The sequence below is a fragment of the Heterocephalus glaber genome, unplaced genomic scaffold, assembly GCF_053883595.1.
Source record: "Heterocephalus glaber isolate CG9 unplaced genomic scaffold, H.glaber_assembly_v1.0 deba00001452, whole genome shotgun sequence".
Lineage (NCBI taxonomy): Eukaryota > Metazoa > Chordata > Mammalia > Rodentia > Bathyergidae > Heterocephalus > Heterocephalus glaber.
This window is the reverse complement of record NW_028258302.1, coordinates 13,935,752-13,948,014: the sequence shown is the minus strand read 5'-3', so window position 1 is coordinate 13,948,014 and position 12,263 is coordinate 13,935,752. Positions and strand designations below refer to the sequence as shown.

At 46.0% G+C, this 12,263-nt stretch overlaps 1 protein-coding gene across 13 annotated transcripts in view; it reads left to right on the top strand.

Moving 5' to 3' along the window:
* The first annotated feature begins 3,882 nt into the window (after nt 1–3,882).
* The window catches only part of Gmeb1 (glucocorticoid modulatory element binding protein 1), a 41,864-nt gene continuing 33,483 nt past the window's right edge, over nt 3,883–12,263 (top strand). For 2 of the 13 annotated variants that reach the window (XM_021263208.2, XM_021263207.2), the window contains exon 1: nt 4,313–4,811. The gene's annotated coding sequence lies outside the window, so the exon portion shown is untranslated. Of the gene's footprint in view, nt 3,983–4,309; nt 5,457–5,479; nt 12,250–12,263 lie in introns of those variants that run through there. The other 11 variants (XM_004850774.4, XM_087215035.1, XM_021263203.2 and 8 more) reach the window with 10 other exon arrangements.

Here is a 12,263-nt window from a genome sequence, read left to right as displayed (position 1 = left end):
ACCACTGAGCTAAATCCCTGGCTCTCCATCCTTTTAAGTACTTTGCAGTTTTCTACAGTGAACATGTAATTACAGGAAGAACAGTTAAGTAGGAAATAAAGAAAAGCTTTCACATGACTTTCCCCCAAAGCAATTATCTTACTGCCTTATGCCTTGTTCTTCTCTTCTAGCAACAAAATTGTGAAGAGTCATCTCTACACAGCATTTCTTTACTTCTCTTTCCATTTACTGATCCTCTACCTCAGAGGGAACCCTGGAGGACAGCAGTAACCTCTGAGTTGCCAAATCCGGTGGCTTTTCCTTTCCTTGCTGGAACTCACTGCAGTGTTTGGTGTTGTTGGCATCATCTACTCCTTCTAGAAAACCCCTGCCTGCTCTGTGGGCTTCCTGTTTCCCCTCTGTCCAGTGGCCCAACCTTTTCAAGTACTTGCACTTGGTCTCCGTGGGTTCCTCAAGTTTTGGTGCTCCCCAGATTCTGGCCTCTGGTCCTTCCCTCTCTGCAGTCTCCTTCGATGATCCCCCCCACTCTTGGCTTTTGTGGCCCCATCTACACCTCAGTCCCAGAGTCCAGTCAGTCTGCCTTCCTCTGGACAGCACTATAGCACCCGGATTCAAGTCCCGGCCGACCCATTGCTTCTACTTCCCCTCAATCCCCAAATTGTCAAACCATCACTTCTTGCTTTTCCCCTCAGCCTAAGACACCTCACCACCGATGGGCTCTGTGTGCAGCTCTCACTTTCCCTGCCTGGAAAATAACAGCAGTCTCTCCACAACTTTCCTCTCCTGCTTTGCCCCACTCTAGTCCATGTTCTCTTCCTTTTTTTTTTTTTCTCCAGTATGGGGAATCAAACTCAGGACCTTGCACGTGGCAGGCAGGCACGGTGCTGCTGAGCTATATCCCCCCACCCCCACCCCGCTGTGTAGACTAGGCAGGCCTCAAATGCACCATCTTTTTGTCTCAGTCTCCCAAGTGCTGGGGTAACAGGGGCATCACTAGGCTTGGTGTCTAGTCCACTCTTTCTTTCTTTCTTTCTTTCTTTCTTTCTTTCTTTCTTTCTTTCTGTTCTGGGGATCAAACTCAGGACCTTTCGCTTGTAAAGCAGGTGCGGTACCGCTGAGCTAAAGCCCCAGCCCTAGTCCACCTTTTCTTAAAATTTTTCTGATCATTCATTCATTTAGTCATTCATTCCCTTAAACAGTTACTGTGCACCAAAGTCTTCTCCAAATACTGTGTGAGGTAGGTAATAAAGATTGATGGTGGTACACACCTATAATCCCAGCACTCTGGGAAGCTGAGGCAGGAAGATTGTAAATTTGATCCCAGCCTGGGCAGCTGAGCAATTTAGTAAGATCCTGTCTCAAAAAATAAATAAAAAAGACTGTGAATATAGCTCCAATCCCCAGTACAAAATAAAAAAATTACAGGTATTAGTGGTATATGGCTAATTTCCAGCTGCTTGGGAAGGGCAGAAAGGAGGTCCTTTGACTCTTTAAAAGATTATGTGCCCCAGGGTCTTTAGGATGGGTATCATCTTGGGGGAAGTGGGTGGGGTGTGAGCCCAGGAAGTTTCTGCCCTGGTGTGGATCAGTCCTGTGGGCTGGAGCTAGGCATTAGCAGTTAAAGTAGAGACTTTGAAACCTTCCTTGAGGGGTTGGGGAGGGGTAGCTCAGAGGTAGAGCACATCCACACCGTGTGTGAGGACCTAGGTTCAAATCTCCGAGCCCTGAAAACAATGAAAGAAACAAAAACCCTTGGGTCCCTACCTCTTTCCTGCAAGATACCTCCTTATAGCAACCGCCTACATCTGGCCTCCCTCTTCAATCTCATCTCCCATCATTTCCTACTTCTTCTATACCTTGGCGCATATTATTTGTTTATGGTACTGGGGAAGGAGCCCCCAGACCCTTGAGGGCTAGACAAGTACTCATGCCAAGCTACATGCCCAGACCTTTCATTTTTTTGGAGGGGGGAGTTGAGACAGGGTCTCGATATGTAGTTCAGGCTGGCCTTAAACTATATAGCCCAGATTGGCCTCAAACTTCCAGTGATCCTCCTGCCTCAGCCTCCCTAGTGCTGGGATTATAGGTGTGCACCACAGTCTGGCTGCCCTTGAATTATCTTTTCTTTTCTTGGTACTGGGGATTGAACTCGGGGATGTTGTACTTGTGAGGCAGGTGGTGGAACCACTGAGCTAAATCCCCGTCCCTGGCCTTGAATTTTAGATCCTCCTGCTTCAACCTCCTGAGTAGGTGGGATTACAGATGTGCACCACCCCACCCTTGGCTGTGTTCTTTTTGGAAGCCCTCCTCCACTATTTGATGAACTCCTAGTTGTCCTCTGCAACCTGGCTCAAATGCTCCCTTCCCTCCAGGGAGAGTCCTATGTGCCTTGTCAGTGCCTTGTTTGTATCTCTAGGACATCTGTAACTTTGAACTGCCTTACATCTGTTTCCAATTCAGATTCCAAAGAAGGTGGACCAAGAATTTCTGGAAAGCAGGGCCAGGGTTTTAGTGAATGTTCAATGAGTGTTCAGTCCCTAGACAAATGACAGATGTTCATGGGAGACACAAGTTCAGAAACATCAAGAATCCAATCATAACAAGGCCCCTTTATATTTAGAACCATGTAAATTCTTGAACATAAGAACAGACTTAACATAATAGTAAAAGACTGGTTAATGATAACAATGCATCGTAAAACCTTCAGGAGGAAAGGAGAATGTGTTTTGTGGACCATTTGTTTTCCTTTTTGTGTGTGACAGTTTTAAGTTATTAGTTTTTCAAATCACTTTTTAATGGAAACAACTTGACCAAAAATCTGTCACAGAATTTTGAGACCCATTAAAACAAAGTTTAATGAGAAAAAAAAAAAAAAAAAAAGAACAGACTTAACATGAGTACTGAGTCTTCTGTTAAAATCCTGCTAACAGCCTTGTGCAGTGAGTTTAGTGGGATATTCACCTATATTTTACAGACAAGGAAATCAAGGTTTAAGGGAGGTGTAACTTGGCCAAGATCCTAGAGTGGCTAAAGCCAAGCAATAATTAGTGTGTCTCACCCTCCAAATCTAATTATATTGATTCCTGTCCCACTTTTTTTTTTTTTTAAAACAGGCCCATGTTACATAGCCCATGCTGGCCTCAAACTTGTAATCCTCCTGCCTCAGCCTGCTGAGTGCTGGGAGTGCTGGGATCACAGGAGTGCCCCACCCCACCCAGCTGAGAAAGTCTGTATACTTATTAGTTACTATTACTATTCCTAGTCCCAGGAATTTTCCTAAGCACTTTTCAAGAATCATTGATTTGAACATGCACAATATTCTGCCTTTTGGGAAGCAGAGGCTTAGGGCCCTAAGGACACTGCTCCGTAGTTGCTGAAATTCCATAAGCAAAGGCAAGACTTGAACCCAGAACCTCTCAAGCAGGGAAGCCTGGGCAGGGACAGGTCAGGGGCTGTATGGTGCTTGCTAAAGGACTCGTGACCAGTTACTGATGTGTGCTCAGACACATCTTCTGATTCCAAATTGATAACTGGATGGTAACTTGAAACTCTGATAAACTAAACTTCATCTAACAGGATTGGGGGAGTAAAAAGGGTAGAGTCCTCGAGAGGAGTTGAGAAACCTGGCTCGGTCCCAGACTGTGGAAGAGCTCATTCTTTAATTTGGGCCTTATTTTCCTCATCTATAAAGTGGGGGAAGAAGAGTTACTAGGGCCTCTAGCGACCCTCCTGGCACTGCCTTTCACAGACCGAAGACCCCTGCTCACAAAAGGACCAAGTACTTCGGCTGAGGTTTATCCTCCACGGGACGGGCAAATAGAGACGCGTCCCCTTTAAGGTGCCAGCTCGCCGGCGGCGGCAGCCGGAAGTGTTGAAGCCCGGCCTGGCGGCGGCGGTGCAAATAGCAGCCGTGGCGGCCTCTGCGCATGCTCCGTCGCCCGCCCGCCCTGGCCGCTCGCCGCCCGCCCGCCCGACGGAGACGGTGAGGAGGGGGAGGGGTGGGCGCGCGGGCGCGGGGTGGGGTGGGGACGGGGGGGCGGGCGCGGGGGCCGCGCGGCGGCCGGCGAGGGCGGGCGGGCGCGCAGGGGGCGGGGGGCTGCTGCCTCCGCGGGCGCCTCCCCACGCCCTGTGCGTGCCGCCGCCGCCGGGGAGCGAGCGGACGTCGCGGCGCCGCGGGGGGGTGGGGGGACGCTGCCGCTGGGTCCGCCCGAGCAGCCGGGCCGCCCCCAGCGCGGCCGTCCGCGCCGCCTGGGCTCGGGTCCCGGACAGAGGCCGGCGGGGCGGGCGAGCCCGGCAGTGGGGGGGCCCCGCGCCCTGGGAGCGGGGGGCCCGGAAGTCCTCGGCCGATCGGCCAGTGCGATTCCGGACCTAGTCGTCCGGGCGCCCGGGACCCCGGCGATGGGCCTGAGGAGCCCGGGGTGACGGGAGGAGTCCGGGAGCCCCGGCGCTTCCGCGCAGAGCTGGGAGTGACCCGGGTGCCGCCGGGGAGGGGGCAGCGGTGCATGCAGCCCGGAGGCCGCCGTAGGAAACCATCGGAGCGTTGGGCGGCAGCGATCGCAGAGAGAGGCTCCGCGGAGGAAGGGAGGGTCCATCCCCCTTCGGAGGGGCGCTCTGGAGGCCGGGTCATTTAGCCGAGGAGGAAGGAGCCGGGTCCTTTCCGAGGGCCAGGGGACAAGGAGGAAGCTCCAAGGGAAAGAGCAGCCCCGGGCTTACCGCAGAGAGGGCAGCCCTAAGACACCTGGAGCCTCCCAAAGTGGGAATGAGCGGGTCCACCTGAGAGGGACGGGAAGATTGTGCTCACCCATGCACAGGTAGTGAGCAGGGTGGTCCTGTCGGGGTGAGGAAACCTAAGATAAGTGAGGGGGGAAAAGATGAGAGCTTTCTGCTTTCTGAGATGAGGGGAATTAGTTGGCCAGATGTCATCTAATTGAGCAGGAGAGATGAGGGCAAAGCCTTAATGAGGGTCTAGGAGAGAAATCCTGCAGACTTGACCTAGGAATCAGAAGGATTCTCTCAAAATAAGAGAAATCTCAGATAACTGCAACAGACACAAAAGAGGCTTTGAATGGTGTCTATTTAGGAGAGCCAAGAAGTAGAGGTTAACTACATGTCCTTCTGCCCTTCCCTCTTTGTGGGACTTTTTCATGCAGTGATTGGACTGTCCCTTCTGACATGTCAGGCATATACGTGGTAGTTCTGTATATTTGTTGTCTACTGACTTAAGTGATGGTGACTTGTCATTTTTATTTACTTAAGCAGACACTTTTTATTTGGTAGTGCTGGGTATTGAACCCAGGGCCTCACACTCTACCAGTGAGCTACATCCACAGCCCCTTCAGCAAACATATTGAATGTTTAACTTCTCTTCATTGGGTTAATTTGGGCCCTGTTTTGGTCCCTGAACTCTAGTGGGATGACTCTCCAAAGAACTCACATTGCTTCCCCAGATACTTAAGGTATAGTGCCCACTTATCTGTGACTTGTCCAGAACTTCATTTGCTCTGGATATTTCCCTCGTGGTGGTTGGTTCTGTGTAATCTGCCTTTTGGCCTTGTGACATCTGGTAGTACGCCGATCACCTACTAAATGTATCAGGAGGGGCCCAGGATTTAGCTCAGTGGTTCCGCCACCTCCCTCAAAATCCAAAGGTCCCGAGTTCAATCCCTGATGCCAGAAAAAAATTTTTTTTATCAGGAATAAAGAATGTAAAGACTTTTGGTCTTAATAAAGACTCAACTTCCAAATTTCTTACTATAAGGTTTAAAAGTTGCAGAAGACATTGGGTATGGTGGCACTGGAGGCTGAGGCAGGAGGTTTGCTTCGAGTTCAAGTCCAGACTGGGTTACATAGTTAAAGGGCAGCCTGAAATATATAGTGAGACCCTGCCTCAAAAAACAAAAGAAAACAAAACAAAAAAGTTACAATAGAATGTTGAATGAGTATATTCTGGGGTTAGAAAATTTCAGAATATCCAATAGTTTTCAACTACCGATTCCAGTATTCCTACAATCATGTGATGCTTGTGCTTTCTTGCCATATTTTATTGCCACGAGTTTTCAGAACACACAAAAATGAATTTAACTAAAAAAAAAAAAGAATTTAACTGCCAGGGGATGGTGGTGCATGCCTGTAATCCCAGCACTTTGGAGGCTGAGGCAGGAGGATTGTTTTGAGTTTGATGCCAGCCTGGGCTACACTGAGTTCAAGACAACCCTGAACTACATAGTGAGACCCTGTCTCAAAAAAAATCAGACAAGATCAGATATTATTTATTTAGTTTTCTGACAGTTTATGTGAACAGTAAAGTGCTTACTTTCAAAATGTCTTGTTTTTGAAAATAACTACTATTTTTTTTTTTGGTGCTAGGGGTGAAACCCAGGGTCTAGACATGCTGAGGCTGTGGTCTACCACTGAGCTATACTCCTAGCCCCCCAATAATTCTTTTCACATAAATGTGGTCATTTTCAGCTGGATGTGGAGCCACATACCTGTAATCCCAGCACTTTGGGAGGGTCACAAGTTTAAACTTAGCCTGGGCAACTTAGTTTTTTTGTTTGTTTTGGAGACTGGGTCTTACTGTGTAGTTCAGGCTGCTCTTGAATTCATGTGGCACAAACTCGTCAAACTTGAAGTGATCTTGCTGTCTCAACCTCCTGTGTGCTGGGATTACAGGAGTGTGCCACCATGCCCTGCCAGTCTGGGCAATTTAGTGATTTATAGAGACACTGTCTCAAAAATAAAGTATTAGTGTGTAGTTAAGTGTGAAGGCTCTCAGTTCAATCTCTATACCACATTTCCTTTATGTGCATCCCCAGAGTTTAAGACAGCATTGTGGCTCGCTTTGGCAGTGCATATACTAAGATAGTGTTGCGTGATTTCACAGAAACATTCTAAGGTCCCTTCTGTGAAATACCCAAAGGATCAACTCACTTGCCTCAGGAGTTTTTGTTGCTATAAACAAGAGGTACTTTTCAGTTTACACTCAGCTCAGAGGTGACCTTGCATTTAGCCAGTGGGGTTTTTGGATCTGGTTTCAGGTTACCAGAAATATGGTATTTAGGGTAATGAGAGAGATTCAACCCAAACTTGCTTCTCTAAAGAATGTATGAATTGCCATGTAGAGTCAGACCTGTGTCTCTGACAGACATTGAAGACTTTGTGGATGATTATAATTATCTTCCATAGTCTTGGGAGGTTAGAGAAGCACCCAGAACATTCCTCTCAGGTTCCAAGGTGTGGGAGGGTCAAGAGTAAAATATGAGTTCCTGTTGAGGAAGGTATTCATCAAGAACTCAGTCAACCACTTACTCTGAGTATCATAGAGGGGTCTCAGTCTCAGGCTAAGAGGTTGAAATTAGAAGCATCCATCTGTTTCTGCTTCTATAAACCATCAATTTACCTAAGGTATTATTTTTTTAATTTAAAGCAAGTTTTTGGAGTAATAATCTTGCCTGGTATTTTTTTTCCAGTGCTGGGGCTAGAACCCAGGGCCTCAGACATGCTAAGGCAAATGCTGTACCACTAAGCTACAACTTCTGCTCCGGGTTTTCAATTTTAAATAGGCTTTAAATTAAAAAAAATAATAAAAAACTCAAAGCTCTAGTATTTAGCTAGGGGTGGTGGCCCAGCCTGTAATCCCAGTACTCTGGGAGGCTGAGGCAAGAGGATCACCCTGAGTTTGAAGCCAGCCTGAGGCTATTTCAAGGCCAGCCAGAACACATAATGGAACCCTATCTCCCTACCCCTCTCCTCCCAAAAAACCACTTGTATTTAGTATATGATAAGCTTATGGGTTTTATTACTACAAAAATATGCTTGATTTTTTTTTTTTTTTTTTTTTTTCTGTTACTGGGGATGGAACTCGGGTCCTTGTGCTTTCAAGGCAGGCGGCGGAACCACTGAGCTAAATCCCCAGCCCAAAAATATGCTTTAAATGAAAAAAAAAAAATAGCTTCGGTAAATTAATGGGTTACAGAGGCAGTATTAGAATGATACTTATAATTTCAACTTTACCTTTTAGCCTAAGGTCGAGTCCCCCCTATGACATTCTGAATAAGTGGTTGAGTGAGTTCTTGATAAAAACCTTAGGAATTCATATGACCCCTCCCACACCTTGGGACCTGGGAGGGATGTGCTGGCTGCTTTTCTAGTAATGGAATAGTATTTGTTTATTTTGGGGGGTTTTTTTTTTTGGTACCGAGGATCAAACTCAGACATTGGCCTTGCAAGGCAGGTGCTGGAACCACTGAGCTAAATCCCCAGCCCCCTTTTTTTTTTCTTTTTTCTTTCTTTTCCCTCATTTTCCAGTAATGGATATTGAACCCAGGACCTTTGCCCTGAGTTACATCTCTAGCCCTTTTAAAATTTTTTATTTTGAGACAGAGTGTTGATAAGTTACTAAATTGCCCAGACTAGGCTCGAACTTGTGATTCTCTTCCCTCAGCCTCCCAGAGTGCTGTGATCACAGGCATGTGCTATCTACCATGCATACTTTTTGGACTTTTTTGGATTTAGGATCCTAATTATTTGGTTCTGTTTCATATAGCTAAATGAACCAGGTATTTATTCTGTCTCTTTTTTTCTTCTAGTTTTAAACCTTTAACTTGGAGAAGTTCAGATTGTGTATTATAATGCATAATGAATTTTTCTTTTCTTTTTTTTTTTTTTTTTGGTACTGGGGATCGAACTGAGGTCCTTGTGGTTGCAAGGCAGGCGGCAGAACCACTGAGCTAAATCCCTGGCCATGCATAATGAATTGTTCATCTAATATACAACAGTGTTACGTTTCTCTTTCCTCTTTTTTTGTTTTTGTTTTTTCTTCTCTAAACGCTGCTGTTATCCCTTCATATCCAAGGAACCTGACTCTGCATAAAGTGGAGTAGACTCTAAACATTTGTTGGAGCTGGGTGTGTTGGCACACACCTATAATCCCAGCCGTCAGGAGGTTGAAGCAGGAGAATCATTTATTGAGCTGCTCATAATGATGGGCTAAATGCTATGCATCTTAGCTTAGATGCCTAAGCAAGTTTATATACCCTAATTTAGGAAATTAGAAGTCTTTAAGGATAAGATGTCATTCAGGGAACAAAAATTTATTGTATACTTTTTTTTTCTTTTTTTGGTACTTGGTATTGAACCTAGGGCCTTCATATTGAGCTACATCACCAGCTGTTTTTTATGTTTTATTTTGAGATACTATAGTCTTGCTAAATTGCTCAGGCCTTGCTCAAATTTGTGATCCTGCTGCCTCAGCCTCCCATAGTACTGGGAATACATACATGTGCGACCATGGTATACTTGCTATATTCCAAGTTTCTTCTGGTTTTTTGGAGACAGGGTCTCACTATGTAGTTTAGGGTGGCCTTGAACTCACTGTGTAGTTTAGGGTGGCCTCAAACTCAAGATCCTCCTGCCTCAGGGATTAAACTCAGGACCTTGTGCTTGCAAGGCAGGCGATGGCACCACTGAGCTAAATCCCTGGCCCAAGGTAGGTACTTTTGTAGACAGGTATCTGATATTTGGAAACCCAATTATTACACTCCTATGTGCTGGGCACTGTGGTAGGCATGGAGAAGCTGCTGAATATGAAAAGCAGCCCTTAGCTGTGCACCTACTGTGCACAGCTGTAGCAGTAGCTGTGCAGCTACTTAGGAGGCTTAGGCAGGAGGATCCTTGGAGTTCAAGACCAGCCTGGACAATATAGTGAGACTGTCACAGCTGGGTGTGGCATGTCTATAATTCCAGCACTCTGGGAAGCTGAGGCAGGACATCACAAGTTCCACCCCAGGCTACGAAATTTAGTGAGACCTTGTTTTTAAAAAATTTTTTAAAGGCCCGAGCAATGTAGCTCAGTGTGAAATCCATAGGTTCAATCCCCAGTACCACCAAAAAAAAAGTACTGCTTTCCTAGGATGTACAGTCAGATGGGGAAGGGCTGACACAGTGATTTGGTGGTTGTGACAGGGGTACTACCAGTGCAGAGGGAGTGAGAACACAAGTTCAGACCTAGTCAAGGAAGTCACAGAAGGCTCTTCATGAAAGTGAAGTTTACTCTTACTTTGTTTTTGTTTTGTTTTGTTTTGGTTTGGTTTTTGGTACCAGGGATGGAACTCAGGACCTTGCACTTTGGAGGCAGGCACTTCACCACTGAGCTAAATTCCTTGCCGCATGGAAGTCATGTTTAAATAAGTAATAAGATGAGCAGGCACTCACCAATAAGGACAGGAAAGAAGGTGGAGGAAACAAGTGTGAAGGTTCAGGGGAGGAAATACTTGGGAAACTGGAAAACATTTAATGGTAGGAGCCCACAGTGTGGGAAGAGCTGAGAAAGGAGGCTAGCAGGGTGAACCGAGGACAGATTCTGAGGCTGTCGCAAGCCACAGGAAGGTATTGGCACTTTAATAGCAACAGGACTACACTAAAGGGTTTTTAAGTGGGAAAATGGCCTGTGGCCTTTAGTAGAATCACTTTGGCTGTTGTGTGGAGAACGAATTGGTGGAGACCAAGACCAGCAATTAGAATAATGAGAAGCAGCTGGAAGAACTAGGACCAGTGTGGTGACCTAGATATGATGGCAGTACAGATAGAGAATGGGAGGATGATTTAAATATATATATTAGAATGGATAGGATATGTAGTTGATTTGGTATTGAAAGAGAGAAATCAAAAATAACTTCTTACTTTCTGGCTTGTGAAAATGGGTAGGAGGAGCCAGGCATGGTGTTTCAAGCCTGTAATCTCAGCCCTCGAGATACTGAGGCAGGAGGATCGATGCAAGTTTGAGGCCAGCCTAGACTACATAGTGAGTTCAAAGCCAGCCTGAACTACATAGCAAGACTGTCTCAAAACACTGAAAGAAACAAAAAATAGAAGAAGTGCCACTTACTGAGATAGGAAATACAGGAGCAGGTTTGAGGGGGGTTGTGAGGTACAGTTTAATGTGTGTATAAGACATTGTACAGGCTGAATATAGAGGTGTGGAATTAATGAAAAAATGTGATGTGGGATTATAAAGTGCAGAAATCAGATATGAGGAATTATAACTAGGTCATATACAAGCAAATTGACTGGACTGACATATTTTAGTGCCTAAGACCAGCAGAGTTGTGGGACGCACAAAAACATTTAGGTAAGACACCACTTGTCTTCACAGAAGATAGTGTGCAGCTGTGGAGATAAATGTTCATTTAGCGGCAATACTGGGCACAGTGTGTATGCTAGGAGGGACCTGTAGACCAAGTGTTGGGGGAATGTGGAAAAGAAGATGCTTTGACCATGTGGCTTCACGGAGTGGGCTTTGAACTGAGCCTTGAAGGGAGAAGGAAATAAAGGAGAAAGTTGTTTTGGACTTAGGGAATGACAGAGGCGCAGAAACCTGAAATTATATAAGTGTATGTTCAGAGTGCAGTGGGTGGGTGGTATGGCTGGGGCTTAACGTTCCTGGGGTGTGATACTAGTTCTTAGGTGTACTCTGGAAGGGTATTTTGAGGCCAATGAGGTAGACTCTGAGTAGCATGCTTAAGTATGTGTTTATTAGGCAAACAAATACTGTGGCAGAGCTGAGAGGTGAGAATTGTGTAAGTCCTTTGATCACCAGTTACATATTTCAGCTTGGATCTGTTGTCTCTATTCAGGCACAGTTCTGGTCATCTTCATGTATTTCAGTAAATAAAGTACTTTTATCTATATTTTCTTTTTTGAGACAGGGTCTTGCTGCATAGTCTAGGCTGGGGTTGAACTCAACAATGTGCTGCAGTCTTCTTGCCTCAGGCTCCTGAGTGCTGGAATTAGAGGCATATGCCACCACTCCAGGTTTAAATGACTCTTCAACTGTGAAGACTAACAACTGCAGAATATTTTGGGACTTTCTTAGGTTTTTTTTGGTACGGGGGATCGAACTCGGGTCCTTGTGCTTGCGCAGCAGCCCGCGAAACCACTGAGCTGAATCCCCAGACCCAACTTTCTTGGTTTTTATTAAGATTGGGACAAGGGAGGTAACTTGTGGTACAAAACTTGCCTAGAGTGCAGGAGGCCGTGTGTTTAATCCCCAGTACCTTAAAAACAAGATTGAACAGGCCAGGGATTTAGCTCAGTGGTTTCGCCGCCTGCTGCGCAAGTGCAAGGACCCGAGTTCGATCTCCAGTACCAAAAAAAGGATTGAACAATGGCTTTGAGTTATGTACTTTAAAATCAAGGAGCATGTGGTGGTGGATATTGGATTCCTCAATGACCCTGCAAGGGAAGTGTCAGGTGAGGTATTAAGT